Here is a 17,493-nt window from a genome sequence, read left to right on the forward strand (position 1 = left end):
AAATGTGTTCTCATGAATATATTCTCCTCATGAATACATCATTTTATGAATATATTCTTTATAAATGGTGTCTTCTTGCATATATCCCTAAATGTGAAGAGTTCATATAGATGCATTTCCCTTATGATTGATAATAACAATAAAAATTATATCTCAAATATAATCTCCCTGTTTGAGTATGTACCTTTATGAATATATTTTTGCCACAGTCCTCAGGACTCTCTCTCTCTGCCTCCCAGTTTCCCCTGTTTCTTATCCCCCAGGCTATTAAACCTGACTAGAAAAAAAGCTGCCAAAAAGCCCTCAAAATACTATTAAGAAATCAAAATGAAAACCAAAACTAAATGATACAGATGACACAAATTGGGTTTGGTGAATGAGTTTTTCAATGAATTGGGCTACAAAATGAATCCACTCTCTGGGAATTGGCTTTTAACTAAGTGACATTTAGTAACCTTACCTATTGCCTTCCTAACCAGCTCATTTAAAATAGGATTTCCAGCCGGGCGTTGGTGGCGCACGCCTTTAATCCCAGCACTCGGGAGGCAGAGGCAGGCGGATCTCTGTGAGTTCGAGGCCAGCCTGGGCTACCAAGTGAGCTCCAGGAAAGGCGCAAAGCTACACAGAGAAACCCTGTCTCGAAAAACAAAAAAAAAAAAAATAGGATTTCCATTACCTATTTATGACCCCCAACACCAAAACTCTCTAACCAATGGACTTGCTTCTTCCACAGTTTTATCAAAACCAAAAATACATATATTTGCTCATTGCTGTCCACTGTTCCCATTTAGATTATCCACATGGGGACCAGGTCCTCTTGAGCTTTGTTCACCAGGTTTATTTGGTCCTATAACAATCTCCAATAATGAGCAAATGCTCAATAAATATTTGTTCAATACATAGTCAAGAATGAATGAATGAATGAATGACCTTCTAGGTTCAAAAAGAAGAAAAACTGCATAGCAATCCCTACCTCAGTTCAGACTAACATCATTCCAAACTACACGACCTTTCCACTGCAAAAATAAATAGAAGGTTAGCAAAAGAAAATTTAATAGGATATAAAAGGAGGAAAGTTTCAAGAAATAAGCAACAGTAAACCAATTGTTAATCAGATCGAACCTGTTTAAGCACCTCAAATCAGAATGCACTGAAGAAAATTTTATCCCAGATGTTACAACATTGCCCGTTTCTACAGCACTACTTGAGAGCAGATGGCATTGAGTCAGGATTTTACAAAGACTTTAATGGCTCTCCTGTCGGCCCTTGGGCCATCATTTGCATAGGAAGCAGATATTGCTGGACTGCCAATGGTGGCTGCCTATTACCCACTTGGACATGACCTCATCTTCATGTCTCCATTTTCCATTCTTACCACGTACAGTCATAACCTTCTGGGAAAATCTGTGCACAAAACATAAAATCAAAGCAACACCAGATCACTCTAAGCACGGTGTTAATTATGATTTGACTGACAAGCATCCTCATTCAAAATTCATCTCTAATCAGTCTAACACATTTGAGTGAGTGTGACGTGGCTTCCCCTTCACCCATTTAATATCACAAGTCAAAAGTTTATAGCAGTTGCATCAGAGCAATTATATGAGGGGAAGCCATTTTTAAAGATACATATAATTTTATTGTGGATCTGCACTGATTATGAATTAGGTTTGTAGGCTCATCTCACCGCTAGAGACACTTACAATCATTATGGGAGCGACAAGAGACATTTCACAATGAAAGAATAACTTCGTCCCCATTTGGAAACAAATCATGTAATTCTAACAAGCACGCGAGCACTTTATTCACACTCAGACAATTTACCTGGGGCCTGGAAAAGAAGAATAAGTTCTTCGTTTATCTGCCATTTCCAATCATTGAAACCTAAACAGCACATTTCCTCAGGAAAGGCAGGAGACAAAGGGGTTATGGAGTGGTACATTCATTACTCATTCTGGGAGCAAGAGTTCGCCAGGCAGAGCAGGGATCTTAGAAGGTCCTGCTCTCTTCCTCTGCTCTCCAGACCTTCAGAATTCCCCAACCCTTCCAGGAACCACATCCCATCATTTCTGCAGCTTTCAAATATGTAATGGCCCAAGCCAAGCCCTTAAGCATTAGCCTATTTCTTCCTTTGATTCTAGAAGTCTAATTTACCATGTGAGGGGAACAGATGAAATTACAAACATTTAAATAAAGTCTCCTATGCCATAGCATTGCTGTTCAGACAATTGCTGATGTTTAGGTTTGATTTGGTTTGGGGCTTGTTTTTGAAACAGCATTTCTCTATATACCCTAGGTTGGCCTTAAACTCAGATCAATCCTCCTGCCTCATCCACCAGCACTTTCTAATCCTAAATGCTGGGATTACAAACAAGAGCCACTATATTCAGTGAAATGCTATTTTGACAGTGTAGTTCAAAAATCCAATTAAAATAGAACTGGAGAGATGATGCCGTAGTTAAGAGTACTTGTGGCTCTTCCAGAAGACCCAGGTTCAATTCTCAGCAAACACAGAGTGACTCACAACATCTGGAACTGCAGTTTGAGGGAATTCAATGCCTTCTTCTGGTCTCCGAAAGGCACCAGGCACACATATGGCACAGAGACATATATGCAGGTAAAACACCTACACACACAAAATAAAAATGAGTAAATTTTTAAGAACATTAAAAGTTGGCTAAGTATGTTTTAGAGAATTGAAGAATAAAATATCTGTGTGTATTACTCATGCTAATTTCTCTTTAAGTTGTGTAAGTATATGTATATAGGATCAAATATAGAGACATTATTAGCTAACACATATATAATGCTTAATATTTGCCAGGGACTGCCAAGTACTTTCACATGCATTAATGCATTCAGTCTCCATGATCATTCCATGAGGCAGAAGTACTTTTACACCAGTTTTATAGTTGGAAGAACTGACACACGAAAAGCTTGCTCAGTGTACCCAAGACTATCCAGCTAGCAAACAGCAGAGAGAGGACTCACTCACGTGCAGGCAATCCAGGCTATACTCTATGCTCTTAATTGCTGAAGTATCCTGTTTCCTAAATACATTCCTTACACTGGGTTTTATAGTTATGAAAAGTTTGGTGAATATAGATTTAAGGGGATTATATATAACATATACCCTATGTTAGTTCAAATTTCAAATATTCAAATAGTGGTCTCCACCAGACCATATGAGGTAATGTTTGACTCAAAACATGTAGTCCCAATGTCAAATATTCTAGTGTCGCTAACAACACTACCCTTGCCTCCAACCATAAACTAGAGATTTCCAGCCTTGATCATCTGTCCCTGAAATGGTGTCACTTCTTACATGGGGTACTCTCAAACCCACAGTGCCAAGGTTAATAAAAAATATATGTGCTTATGTTCTGGAAAAGTCATTACACCATTAGCAATGAAATCTAAAGCTTTTGAGAAACTTAGTCTTTGGAGGGGGTGGAGTAGCTATAGAATGACATCACGAAATAGCCATTGCAGAGTTTATTTTCCTTATCCTGGTTTACAAAGAACTGTGCTAACTACAAGGAGATCACATAATTCAATGAAAACATCCTTAACTTCCAGTCATGATGTCCAACCTTCACCATGCCATAGTTAGATAACCTGGACAAATCATTTCTCAACAACAGCTTACATTAGTTGGGATTTCATGAGTTCACATTCATGGTTTTTAGGTCCAACAACCACTCTCTGAGGAAGGCACAGGGAACTATCAGAGAGACAAATACCACACGATTCTGCTCTCTACTCGCCTCCCTTCCTTCCTGTCCATAGACTTTCCTCTCCCCAACCAAGAGAAGCAACCATTTGAATCAGAGCCCAGAGCAACCAATCATTGGTGAAAGGTGAGAACCATAAGAGGTCACTCTTTCACACTTCCTATTCCCTCCAAGCAAGCCCTCTGAAACTCCTCCCTCCTTATTAGGATTATCCTCCATCACACTGTGCATCCTCTCCACTCACTTCAGTTCCCTGTACAGCTCTGAGCTCCACCCCACCCCACCCCACCCCCACTTCTCTGGGCTGCATTGTTCCTAACAGATGAGTCTCCCTGCTCCTTCAGATGACTAAGCTAGAGACGCCTCATCCAAACATAAACGGAGACATAGGAGCCGATCCCTTAGTTGATGTCCTACCACACTGCCCCTGACCCTGATGGCTGAATGTGCAGGAATATAAGAGCACAACACCCTCCCCTCTGTTTAAACCAGTTCCGCAAGGTCAATCATATCTGCCCTCCAGCTCCTTACAAGACCAAGCCTGCTGCACGCAGCTAGAACTACACCTTTGCCTGGCTTTTTCACCTTGCCTACTTTCTTCCTCCACAGCTGTGTGGGTTACCCTAAGGGCCTTTCCTTAATAAATCACTTGTATCTGTCTCCTGTCCCCCACATCTGCCTCCAGAAGCCTGACCTAAACTCTCACCCCCCACCACACCCTCTACTGCAGGCCTAAACCTTTTGACAAGACCGGCCTCGTCAATTTTTCTCTCTAATATGTTTAGCACATTCCTCATATGCCGCTAGGTTGGGGCAGGGCCAGCTCCACACCTATGGTGGCCATCTGAAATTCAAAGATGGGAAGATAGGCACCTCGTGTGAGTCCTCTGGCCTCCGGTGGACTCTTGGCTTCTACCAGGGGCATTCTTTGTGGGAGTCAGTACTCACTGGTCAGCTATTGATATAGCGGGGCTTTGATAGCCATTAGGTTACCATTCTCAAAAACCCCTTCTGCTAGAAAACTAAAAGGAAGGGTGGTAAATAGATATAGGTTTTTCTGGTTACCAGGCCCTATGACTATCCTGGACACAACAAAGATCTATCTCACAGCTATACTACAGGCTTTCAGACAAAGTCATCCCATCCATATAGCTTAAAAGCCAGAAGAGATCTTTTGAGTTTTGTCTCCTGATACTTAGATAAAGGTTTTAGCCTTAGGTTACTGTAACATATATCTGGGAGGAATCAATTAATAAAGAGAAAGATTTATCTTGGATCTCAGCATTGGAAGTTTCAATAATCATTTGGCCTGTTGCTTTGGGGTCTAGATAAAGTAGCACATCATAGTGGGATATAGATGGAAGCCACAGCTAGGCATCCAGGAGACAAAGAAAGGGATAGGGAAGGGCTGTGTCCAAGATTTCCTTCAAGCGCATGCTCCTAGTAACATGATTTCCTCTAAGTAGGCCCTACCTCTTCGAGTTCTAACATCTTCCAATAGCATCGTGGTTTGGGGACTATGCCCTTAACACATGGGTCCTTTGGCACATTTCAGATCTAAACTATAGCAGCAATGAAGCCCAAACCAGGCAGTTCCCCAAGGCCACACTGCTGACAGTAAATCTTCCCACGAAATCTCAGTCTGTTGACTTGGTGTTGGGGATGTTGACCAGCTTACAGGCAGAGAAGAGAAGCAGAGAGTTTACCACTGTCACTTCAAATCTGGCCTCAGAGAGTCTCTGGTTATCTCCAGACTTATTGGTGGCAATTGACTGCTTTGAACTTCTTGATCTCCCACCCCTGAGATAAACGGTATGAAGAATAAACTAATGTTCACCATGAGTCCAGAGGAAATCTAATCAATACAGTGAATTCCTTAAGAAACTTTCTGTGTCATGCCACACTTACACCCAGACCTAGTCTCCTGTCTGCCACACCTGAACCAATAGGTTCTTTTATTCTAATCTTAATCATTGATATGAACTCATATTGCACACTCAACTATGACTGCAAAGACTCATTTATAATGTTACCAAAAGATAATGAAATATGTAAATGAATGTTCATAAGTACATGTATATATTAAGCATACTTTTATATTAATTTGTGTTATTTATATATGTCAATTTCAATATATATTGAATTATCTCATAAAGAATAATTTAGCCAGCAGTAAAGTTTAACTATAAGATTTATGCATATTCATATATTTAAGAAATAGATTACAGGCTCTCTGCTCCTCCCTGATTCCAGAGACAGATGCATCTTCTCATACAGTGGCAGCCTTGTCCCTGAGACATAATGGTAAAGATTGGAGTGAACAGATTTGGCCGTACTGGCCGCCTGGTTACCAGGGCTTCCTTCATGTCTGGCAAAGTTAGTGTATTTGCCATCAATGGCCCCTTCATTGACCTCAACTACATGGTCTACATGGTCCAGTATGACTCTACCCATAGCAAGTTCAACGGCACAGTCAAGGCCGAGAATGGGAAGCTTGTCATCAGCAGGAAGGCCATCACCATCTTCTAGGAGCGAGATCCCACCAACATCAAGTGGGGTGATGCTGGTGCTGAGTGCACTGTAGAGTCTACTGGCATCTTCACCACCATGGAAAAGGCTGGGGCCCACTTGAAGGATGGAGCCAAAAGGGTCATCATCTCCACCTCTTTTGCAGATGCCCCCATGTTTGTGACAGGTGTGAACCATGAGAAGTAAGACAACTCACTCAAGATTGTCAGCAATGCTTCCTGCACCACCAATTGCTTAGCCTCCCTGGCCAAGGTCATCCATGACAACTTTGGCATTGTGGAAGGACTCATGACCACAGTCCATGCCGTCACTGCCTCCCAGAAGACTGTGGGTGGCCACTCTGGGAAGCTGAGGTGTTATAGCCATGGGGCTACCCAGAGCATCACCCCAACATCACTGGTGCTGCCAAGGTTGTGGGCAAGGTCATCCCAGAGCTGAACAAGAAGTTCACAGGCATGTCCTTCTGTGTTCCTACCCCCAATGTGTCCATTATGGATCTGACATGCTGCCTGGAGAAAGCTGCCAAGTATGATGACATCAAGAAGGTGGTGAAACAGGCATTGAAGGTCCCAATAAAGGGCATCCTGGGCTATGATGAGGACCAGGTTGTCTCCTGTGACTTTAGCAGTGATGCATACTCTTTCACCTTTGATTCTGGGACTGGTATTGGTCTCAATGACAACTTTTAAAGCTCATTTCCTGGTATGGCATTGAATATGGCTACAGCATATTCATGGCCTCCAAGGAGTAAGACATCCTGGTCCACCCACCCCAGTGAGAACACAAGAGCAAGAGAAAGGTCTTCAGCTGCTGAGGAGTCCCTGTCCTAACTCAGCCCCCAACACTAAGCATCTCCCTCACAGCACCATCCCAGACCCCCAGAAGATATGGAGGGGTTCAGGGATCCCTACTTTCTTGAGTACCATCAATAAAGTTCACTGCATGCCTCCCAAAAAAAAAATAGAAAGAAAAGAAATTGATTGCGTGCTGAATTTTTGAGGACTCACTTCATACATACACTTTCCATTTCATTTTGCATACCTTCTTACCAGCTTGCCCCCTCTGTCAGCAGGACAACTGTAATAGTTCAATGAGAAATGTCCACTGTGGGCTTCTGTATTTGAACACTTGAACCCCACTGTGCACCACTTTCTGGGAAAGCGGTGGAACCTGTAAGAGGTAGAATCTGAAGATGGCTGAAGGCAGGGCAGGCTTCTCCATGCTTTCCCTGCCTATTGCCACGTGTGCCTTCCCCACCATGACGGACTCCATCCTTCTGAGACCATAGGAAAAATAAACCTTTCTTGCCCAAGTTGCTTTTTCACCAGGGGATTTTATCCCTGCAATAGAAAAGAAACTTCTGTGACAGTATAATCAAATGAAGGGAAAATCCAATTAGGAAAACCATTCATTATTTTGGCTTAAAACAAAAGAGCATCATTAGTGTTTTCCTTATCCACAAACTAAGGAGCCGACAGCGTTCCCTGAGAACATCAGTTTGGAAGCTGTGCACAGAAGCAGTCTTCACACAAGTAAACGGCAGCACAAGACTGTGTTGTGCAATCTCATGACAGACAACTGAATCCCAACTATCTAGTCATCCAAGTGTGGAAATCCCGACACTAAAAACCCCAGAAGTATTAGACTGGAATTTTATAGCTCAGACATAGTTCTTCTCTGGAGGCAACTAGTGACATTTCTAAAGAGGAATTTATAAGAGCACATGAACAAGCCAGGTGAGTTATTACTTTTAAATGATTTTCACACTTTATTAGTATTTTCTGTAATGTACATCAAAGGAGAACTGAGTATCTAGTGATGCTGGTAAAGGGTGGTTGGGGGAGGGTGGATCATGTGATCCCTCCCTTGATTTAGACGTCAGACAACAGGATACATGGAAAGCTGGGAAGGGGAGAAGCAGTCCAAAATCCAAGGTAAATGTAGCTAGAAAGCAACCCAGCCAGGCAAGACCAAGGACAATCCATTCAATTAAGGTCCATAGGCCATGAGTGGCCCCTCAGAGCAAGCGCCCCAATTCACACTGTGGATAAACAGATGACTAAATCTCGCCCCTTTTTTGCCACGAACAACACCATGAAGCAGATATTAGGAAAAAGAGAGAATACAAGTGTGACTAAGGGGCCCTTGGGAGGGCAGGTGGGCATGGCCAGGTGCCTAGGAAAGATGATGATGTGTCTGTCCTGAACAAAAGACTCTCATCTGCACCAGCTGAGAAAGCCACTGCTCTCTACCAATGGCTGCCCTGGATCACTAACAAGTAGCCATCCCCAGTAATGGCAGGGAGAGCAAGCTCAGGGTAAAACCACAAGCTCAGTGAGATTACCACAAGACTACCATGGGTATTGTATGAATTACTTTCTATTGCTACCACCAAAATACCTGGCATAAACAAGAGACACAGTTCCACAGATTTCAGCCCACAGCCCTGGGCTCGCTTGATCCTGGACCTGTGGGTGAGGCACCAGCGGGCATGTGGAGGAGGCTGTCCTCCTCAGAGCAGACTGAGTGAGATCCCGGGTGAGGCCAGGACCACCAAGGACACGCTCACTATTTCCTCCAAATAGGCCCTGTCTCTAGTCGTCTTTCATTACCTCTCACTTACGCTATCACATTTTGAATCCATCAAGAAATTAACCCAGGGCTGGTGAGATGTCTCAGCAGCTCATTGCACTTGCTGCCAAGCTTGACGACCTGAGTTCAAGGCCCAGAACCTACATGGTGGAAGGAAAGAACTGTCTCCCAAAAGTTGTCTTTTGACCTACACACATACACACACACACACACACACACACACACACACACACACACACACAAATAAATGTTAAAAAGAACAGAAATTAATTCACCGATGATGTTAAAGTGGCTCAAGCTCTGGTCACTTGCCAAAAGCTCATCAGCTGGCAACCATACACAGCACAAAGGAACCTAAGAGGGACATTTCATATTCAAACATAACAAACTGTTCGCCCCATTTGACAGAGAGATGAAGTGAGGCTGGAAGGTAAGTACCCTGAGCTCATTCCAAAGCTACCAAATAAAAGAACTAGTATTCAAGTCACCGCCCTGCTAACACCAAGGCCTCAGGCCTTCTCCGCTCCCACGCTGTGTCCTCGCGTAGCCTGTACCTAATCATACAACGGCTTTGCCCTGTTAGATCTCCTAGAGAACAATGAGGAGACTGAGTCATTCTCTCTGACTTAGGGTCCAAGGGTTGACTAAGAAGTCTGGCCATAAACCACCAAGCAGGACTTCAGGACCTCTAGGTCCAAGGATTCTAAGACAGCCCCAGACCAGCTTCCTAGATGCTCCTCAGTGGGATCTACCTTTGGGGACTCAACGGACCTGATCTGGAGCTTCCAAAGAGCTGAGGAAGGGCTTCTGGGCTTGCTGAGATTGGGATAGACCCTATTCAAAGGTACTCCATAGTACAGAAAATGGTGAGTGTTTGCTTGGTTGGTTGGTTTTTCAGGTTGTGTCTTGCGCTAGGAGGCACCATTTTACAAGAGACTTTTCACTCCATTTTCAGGGAGATTACTGAAGTCCCTAAATGGACCCACACACCACCATCTGTCACATAGCACCCATCTAGCACAGACTGACAAATGGCATTCCTGGGTGTAGAAAGAGAGCCACCCTATACATATATTGGGATGACTTGAAACTGTAAGTGCCCATGGGTATGTTAAAATCATATATCAGGGAACCTGGGCCCAAGAACTTGTCAGACATACCAGACTGAGGAAAGGGAATAACTCCCTCATCTGGACCCCATAAAGTAATGGATACCTAACACTACAATGGCATGGTCCCCTACACCACCCGCCATCTCATACTTAGCGTACAGGTCAAGGACCAAGACACGGAGGACTCCCTGACTGTCCCTGAAGCTTCAGCTCAGCTTGGTCCCCCACTGTTGATGTAGCCTCCTTGACTGCTTACCCACCCACACGGGCCTGGACGGGAACCTGCTGTTTCCTGAACCTGATTCAGCCTTTTCCCTCACAGCTGAACTGTGCAGCGTCACTCTCAACCTCTGGCTCCAGCGGCAACTTCCTCCCAGCACTGGTCTTATCGTCGCAGACTCTCATTCAGCCCACTTTCGAAACCTCTGAAGCCTACTGCAGCATCTTAACTTAGAATGATTTTATAAACTGCATATACACACCTAGCTATGTGTGCGCTAAGAGTTCACATCAGTGGTTAAGATTAGAATAAAAGAGCCTGCCTCAGACAGATTACCAAGGTAGCCTGGATTATGTGACAAATGGTGGCCACTGAAACCACTGGACTTTGTGAATGTATTACTATTCAATACACTGTAGGAAGACTCAAGTGTGTCTGTCTACGTTGCTGGCATATCACGCTCACGGAAGGTTTACATGCCACTTTTGAATTAGCAAGTCTAATAAGGTGCACCATGGATGCCAGTGTTTAATCTAAGTTTTGTGAAGCTAATCCTTCAGTTCTCCTTTCTGAGAACACATCCATGAAGCTGAGGAAAAACTCAGGAAAACGTTCATTTTTCATGTGTACCTTACTCTGCGCAGGTCTTCAAACATCAGGGTACTTGAGGAAGGAGGCAGTCAATAAGCTCACTAGCCACCAGGTAAAATCACGTCAAATGTAGTAAGCACCACCGAGGTAAGTGTTAAAGGTGGGAGGAGGAGGAGAAAAGATAATGGGATGGGGAGATATCCATTTAAATGGAGTGTCGAAGAAGGCTTCTCTGAGAAGGGGACATGATTATAGGCACAAATCATGACCTTTTTAAATCTAAGATTGGTCTTGAGGCTAAAATGAGCCTCCTCCTGCCTTCCTGAAGAATTCCTCCCCACCCCCACCAAAGAACCCTTAACCTGCAAGCACACAGTCTGCAGGTCCGTCTAACTGATTCAACAGACAAGCTCTGTCATGTCCTGACTCGCTGTAGACAAAAGCTATTCTCTCTGTGACAGCAGGGACATGAGTATCACTCACATTGCTATCGCTGCACACATCCTTACCCACTGCCCCTGAGAAGGGACAGAGAGACCAGGCAGGTGTGTGAGCCTCCTAGAGCAAAGTAAATAAAAGTGAGTTTGGGGAAATCTGAGGTAGGATGGGTGATGGGAAATTAGAAATTGCTTCTGTGTGGCCCTGTGAATGAAAGTCGGATAACGGAGAATAATTCTACTTCAAAGAGGGGAGATTGGAAGAACATCTGAAGTTGCAAAGAAGAAAACAGGACAGCTGAAAAGCACCGAGGAACAGAAGGGTAGTGCAGTCAAGAACAGTAGAGCATGAAATTCATCAGTGGGTGGAGGGGAACCAACCACCCCATCCAAAAGGAAGCTGGATGGTCTGGACGAAAAGACTAGCAGCCATACCCACAGAACAGGCCCTCAGTTCCTCAAGCCTCTGACCCTGGTGGAGGTTTCAGTGGGACAGTGACTCCCACTGTCATTTTGTCAAAGAGAGAAAGGTCTTTTTGTCAAAGCCCATGTGAGGGCTGTAGCTGGCCGCCACTTTGAGAGGGAATCCATTATTTCAGACTGACCCACCCTGGAACTGGGCTTAGAGGGGGACTGGTAATAAGGAACAAGCACAAATCAAAGGTCCTGTCCTATCAGAGCCCCAGGGTGAGAGACAGCCATGCACACCTGTGTGCAAGTACATGCTCATGGGGGGATTGTAGGGGGGGCAACAACAGTGTAGCTGAAGTCCTGCCTGGGCCCTGCAGTCTCGTGACCTACTTATAAAATAATCACACAGAGGCTAAATATTATTTATAACTGCTTGGCCATTAGCTCAGGCCTACCACTGACTAGCTCTTACACTTAAACTCAGCCCATTTCTGTAAATCTATATGTTGCCATGTGTTCCATGGCTTTACCTGTGTGCCATTACATGCTGCTCCCTGGATGGCAGGCTGGCATCTGCTGACTCAGCCTTCCACTTCCCAGAATTCTCCTTGTCTGTTTATCCTGCCTATACTTCCTTCCTGGCTACTGGCCAATCAGCGTTTTATTTGTCAACCAATCAGAGCAACACATTCACAGCATACAGATCATCCCACAGCACAAAAGCACACGTGCAAGCAATAAAGTACAGCCTGTAGGCTATTGAGTTAGTTAGGGTCACTATTGCTGTGTTGACACACCATGACCAAAACAACTTAGAAAGAAAGGGGTTTATTTGGCTTACACTTCTGCACTGTAGTCCATCACTGAAGGAAGTCAGAACAGGAACTGAAACAGGACAGGAACCCAGAGGCAGGAGAGGATGCAGAGGCCGTGGAGGGGTACTGCTTACCAGCTCACTCCTCATGGCTTGCTCAGCCTGCTTTCTTATAGAACCGAGGACCACGAGCCTAAGGATAGCCCCACCCACAATGAGCTGGACCCTCCCCCATCAATCACAAATTAAGAAAATACCTTACAGCTGGATCTAAGGGAGGCATTTTTTTCAACCGAGGTTCTCTCCTTTCAGCTAATTCTAGTTTGTGCCAAGTGGCCATAAAACTAAACAGCCGCTCTATGGTATCCCTCCTAGGGGATCTGCCACACATTAGTGGTCCTTTATGACTGCAGAGAACTCAGTTGTCACCCTCACGCCAGGCCTGCCACATTTTAAAGGCAAGAGGTACACTGAACAGCCAAAGGCACCCTACTCATCTGACAGCTGGGCTATCAATGTGGTCTCAGTTCTCTTACCTATTACTGTATGTGGACTGGGCTCTAACAGTGCCCTCCTAGCTAAGACAAAGATTCGAAGGCAGCCCAGAACCCTGAGCTCTAACAGAGTCTACTTCCTCAGGGTGGACGTTCTGTTCTGTTAGTGAAAGAATCCAGCCCCTGTGGCTGAGGCATTATTATAGGTACACAGGAGCCCTGGGGGAAGCTGTCTCAGGGGTTAAATGTGCTTCCTGATCAAGCAGGGTGCTCTAGCTCCCCTCCACTCCCTGCTTCTCCCACAGCAGAGAAGCTGTTCTTCTCAACTCCCCACCTGATCACCACTGGGGGAGCATGAAGGAGAGTTTGTTTCTGGTCCTTTTTTAGGAAAAAGTGTCATCTTAAAGATCAGGATGCAGACTCCCAAGTGGTGCCTGGTGTGGGGATGCTTGCTTTTCCATATTCCCAGCCTCTGGGGGCCCTTTCCTATTCCATAGTCATCCTACTCAGAGCATGTGGCTCAAAGGGTTCTGATCTAGCCTTCTTATGTTAAGGCTAAGATGGTGACCCAGCCTAGCCAATGAGAGGAACAATCCCCTTGACCCAGACATTGGGTCAGGGGTGACTATTTAACCCCGAGCCCCATCAGCAAGGAGACTCCAGGGGCTCTGGTTAGAGACGCCATAAAAGAGGCTTGCTGGCAGACAGATCTATAGAAACAGAAAGTAGATTAGTGTTTGCCTGGTGGTGAGGTGTTGGGGAAAACAAGAAATGCTGCTAATTGGTATGAGGTTTCCTTTGGGGTGATGAAAATGTTCTAATGTTGATTGCGGTGATGGTTGCACAAGGCTGTGAATATATTAAAACCACTTAATTGTATGCTTTAAGTGGGTGAATTGGATGATATGCAAATTACATCTCAGTAAAGCATTTTTAAAACATGCTTGCTCTCTCCTTCTCTGGAAGAACAAGAGGGGAGGATCATGTAAACTTGGATCTGCCCACAGCTCCCTTCATCCTGTAAAGAGCCTAAGAATGAAGAAAAGCAGGCCAGAGATACCAGCTACAAGGAGAACCACTCAACTACTGGATCCAGCTTTGCATAAAGCCACTCCCATCCTTACATTTCTCAGTTGCATAACCCTCTCCCCTCCCCTGCCCCCAAAAACCTTCTTTGTTTAAACCAGTTTAAGCTAAGTCTCTGCCTTACTCAGAATTCTGCTAGAAAGCATTCCAGAAACCTGTTCAAATTCATTTTGCCAGCAGCTGTGAATGAGGGTGCCCACCTCTCTGAACCCTCAATGCCACCAAGATTTTACTTTACTCTTTAATTTGTTCTGAGATATTTCCAAAAATTGCAGATTTTAGATTTCTATGGCAGTTGAACATTAGTATTAACTCATCTTTGCTCTTCTGCAAATTGTCTATTTTATATGAACTATTTATAGAATGATGTTAATAAGCCTTTTGTCTATGAATATTTTCCCATTTTATCATTTGTCTCTTCATGTTGCTCTTGATACACAGAAATATTTTATACATAAAATTCATCAAGTATTTCTTTGTAGCTCTCCATCCCGAGATGAAACAAATCCTCAATTCTTTTCACATAGATGTCTGATACTTCATTCTGTGAATGGGACCTCTTGATCCACCTGGTATTTTAGACTACAGTAAAGGCTTACATATATCTTTTTACCAGAAATACTTCAATGATTCTTCCCAGAATTCATTAAATATTTCTTTTCCAATCTTCCTAATGATGGCTTTATCAGATATTAGATTCATTAACATTTAGCATCTCCTGGACTGTCTGTATTGAACTAAGCGCCAGTCGTAAGCAATCACTCTGCTGAATTAACCTCTAGAACTCTGATCATCACCAATCTTAAATATCAACTGGGATTTAGGAAACTAAATCACCTAAGAAACTAACTTCTGGGTCTATCTGTGAGGGTATTTCCAAAGAGGTTCAACTGAATAGAGAAAACCCACCCCAGTGAAGATCTGAGAAGTCTCAACTGCATCCTCCTGCCACACGGAGCCACCAGCTGTCAAGACTTCACCTCATGGTGAAATGTGTACCCTCAAGCTGTGAGCCAAAAGTAAACCCTGCCTCCCTTGCTGTGGATATCTCTCTGTATAAATAAAATGCTGATTGGCCAGTAGCCAGGCAGGAAGTACAGGCAACTTATAGATTAATAGAAATGGGTTAATTTAAGATATAAAAAGAGTTAGCAAGAAGCCTGCCATTGCCATACAGTTTATAAGTAATATAAGTCTCTGTGTGTTTACTTGGCTGGGTCTGAGTGGCTGTGGGACTGGTGGGTGAGAGAGATTTGTCCTGACCGTGGGCCAGACAGGACCAGGAAAACAGCTACACTCCTGAACTGGCTTCTTGTCAGGCATTTGGTCACAGCAAGAAAAAGAGCTAAAACAACTCTGCAATATGATATTTAGTTGTTTATTGTGGTAAAATACACACCAAGGTGAAAACTATTACCAGTCAACTACTTTAAAGTATATGGCTCAGGAAGTAGCATCAAGTATATTTATACCATTGTCTGAGCATCCCAGCCATCCATCTCTAGCACTTCTTCAGCCTCCCAACTGCAACTGCATCCAGTGAACACTAACTCTCATTCTCCCCACAGCTGCCAAACACTGCCCTTTCCCTCCATAACTCTTCACGTGAGAGGAGTCACACATCTGTGAGGATTCATTCCCCGTGTGTTTTGTTTTGTTGCCCGGTCATTTTGTTTCCTCCTGTCTTAAGTTTTTGTTTCCTGCTCCTGGCAGGATTGGACCTAGGACCTCCTACGTGCTACACAAGCACTCTGTCACTGAACTATATCCCCAGCCAACTTTTAAATTTTCTTTTTAAACAGTATCCATAAGCGGTCCAGGCTGGCCTTGCACTTCCTCACTAGGCCAGGCAGACCCTAAAACCTACAATTCTCCTGCTTCAGCTTCTGTACTGTCTGGGGTTATAGGTGTGCCTCACTGCATCTGGCTTTAAGGCTAAAAGCTACTCCATTGCATGGATATACCGTATGTTGTTTATTCATTCCCTCTGTGCAATTAGTATATGTGCCCAGCAGCGTAGTGCTAAATTGAAGAATAATTCTATGCTTGATTATTTTTAAGTGGAAGGAAGAAAGTATCTGGTATGATGAAAGTGAGAATATTTGTTTTGTATTGTAAGTTTAGAATAAAGAATGTAAGGAGTGGGGACACCCCGTTTTTTTGAGGGGCTGGCACATCATTTTCAAGAGAGCTGCACCACCTGACACCCTCACCAACAGAGCCTAAGTGTTCAATTCCTCTACATGCTTACCCACATTTGATTTCCGGGCTTTTCGTGTCAAGACTAATGACTGGTGGTGGTGTGAATGCACTTCCGTGTGTGACAGCACAAGTGCTCTGCCATTCCGATTCTTGGTCGAGGATTTGCGGGGGAGGGGGCATTCTCTGTTTTTATACCACAACAATTTTTATTAAGTTCACAACATAACTTAGGCAGGTTCTGTTCATTTATTTTTAAAAGAATTAATAAAAGTCATGTCTTGAAGATATTTGCTACAAAACATGGAGTACTTTCTCGTTTTTTCCTTAAGAAAGCTTTATGGTTTTTCTCATATTGGACAGAAGCCTTTCTGCAAAGATTATTCCCAGGTATTTCATATTTTTGTATAATTGTAAATGGAATAATCAGTCTCATTTTAGAAAACAATTTCAGAAGAAGTCCTATAATCAACAATAACACTCAACTTGAAATACCTGCTATTTTAAGATCTGTGATAAAGGTCAATGGTGCCTGTCTTCCACGTGGAAATTTACTACACTGGAGAACAAAAACATTGGTCGAAACTCCATTGGATTATCTCTTTTAAAAACCCAGGCCCTTAAATCACTCCCAAGGAGCTAAGTGAACGTGTGGGTAATTTAATGTTTAATCAATGTTTGTTATAGCTATCATTAATTTTGGGACAAAATTCATGATGCATAAGTTTTCTAATTTCCTACACATGCCTTACATTGGCCTCCCCTTGTGGACTTATATCAATTTTATTACTTTATTAATTTACCATCTAAATTATTGCTGAAGTCCAACTTGTATCTTTCATGTGTGATATATTTGTAGTTCTGTGATTTATTTATTGTATAGCTCTTCACTTTTAAAAAAAAGCATCTTGAATTTTAATATAACCCCTAGAAGGAAAGATGAAGTACTTTGTGACAGTATGTAGTTTAGCAAGTAGTTTTTGCTTGTTGCATAGAATGGCTTCTATTGGTGATAGATAGATAGATAGATAGATAGATAGATAGATAGATAGATAGATAGATAATTTCCCTTTCCAAGTGAAATAAACATCAGCTCTGTTCTAGGTGCTGAGTGAAGAGTAGGTATATAATAGTGTACCCTAAAGGATACATAGTTTATGACTGAATATGCCTAGAATTGGGAATGTATGACCATGTCCCTGACCTCTTCCAAAAATGCCTTAAGAATATGAAAAACAACAAAGTAGCTAGTTAAAGTATTGTCCTCCCTGGTA

At 43.3% G+C, this 17,493-nt stretch overlaps 1 pseudogene; it reads left to right on the forward strand.

Annotated features, from left to right (window-relative positions):
* Positions 1 to 6,035: 6,035 nt before the first annotated feature.
* LOC114703872 lies at positions 6,036 to 7,014 on the forward strand (annotated as a pseudogene).
* The last annotated feature ends 10,479 nt before the right edge of the window (positions 7,015 to 17,493 follow it).

The sequence above is a fragment of the Peromyscus leucopus genome, chromosome 11 (genome assembly GCF_004664715.2).
Source record: "Peromyscus leucopus breed LL Stock chromosome 11, UCI_PerLeu_2.1, whole genome shotgun sequence".
NCBI classification, from domain to species: domain Eukaryota; kingdom Metazoa; phylum Chordata; class Mammalia; order Rodentia; family Cricetidae; genus Peromyscus; species Peromyscus leucopus.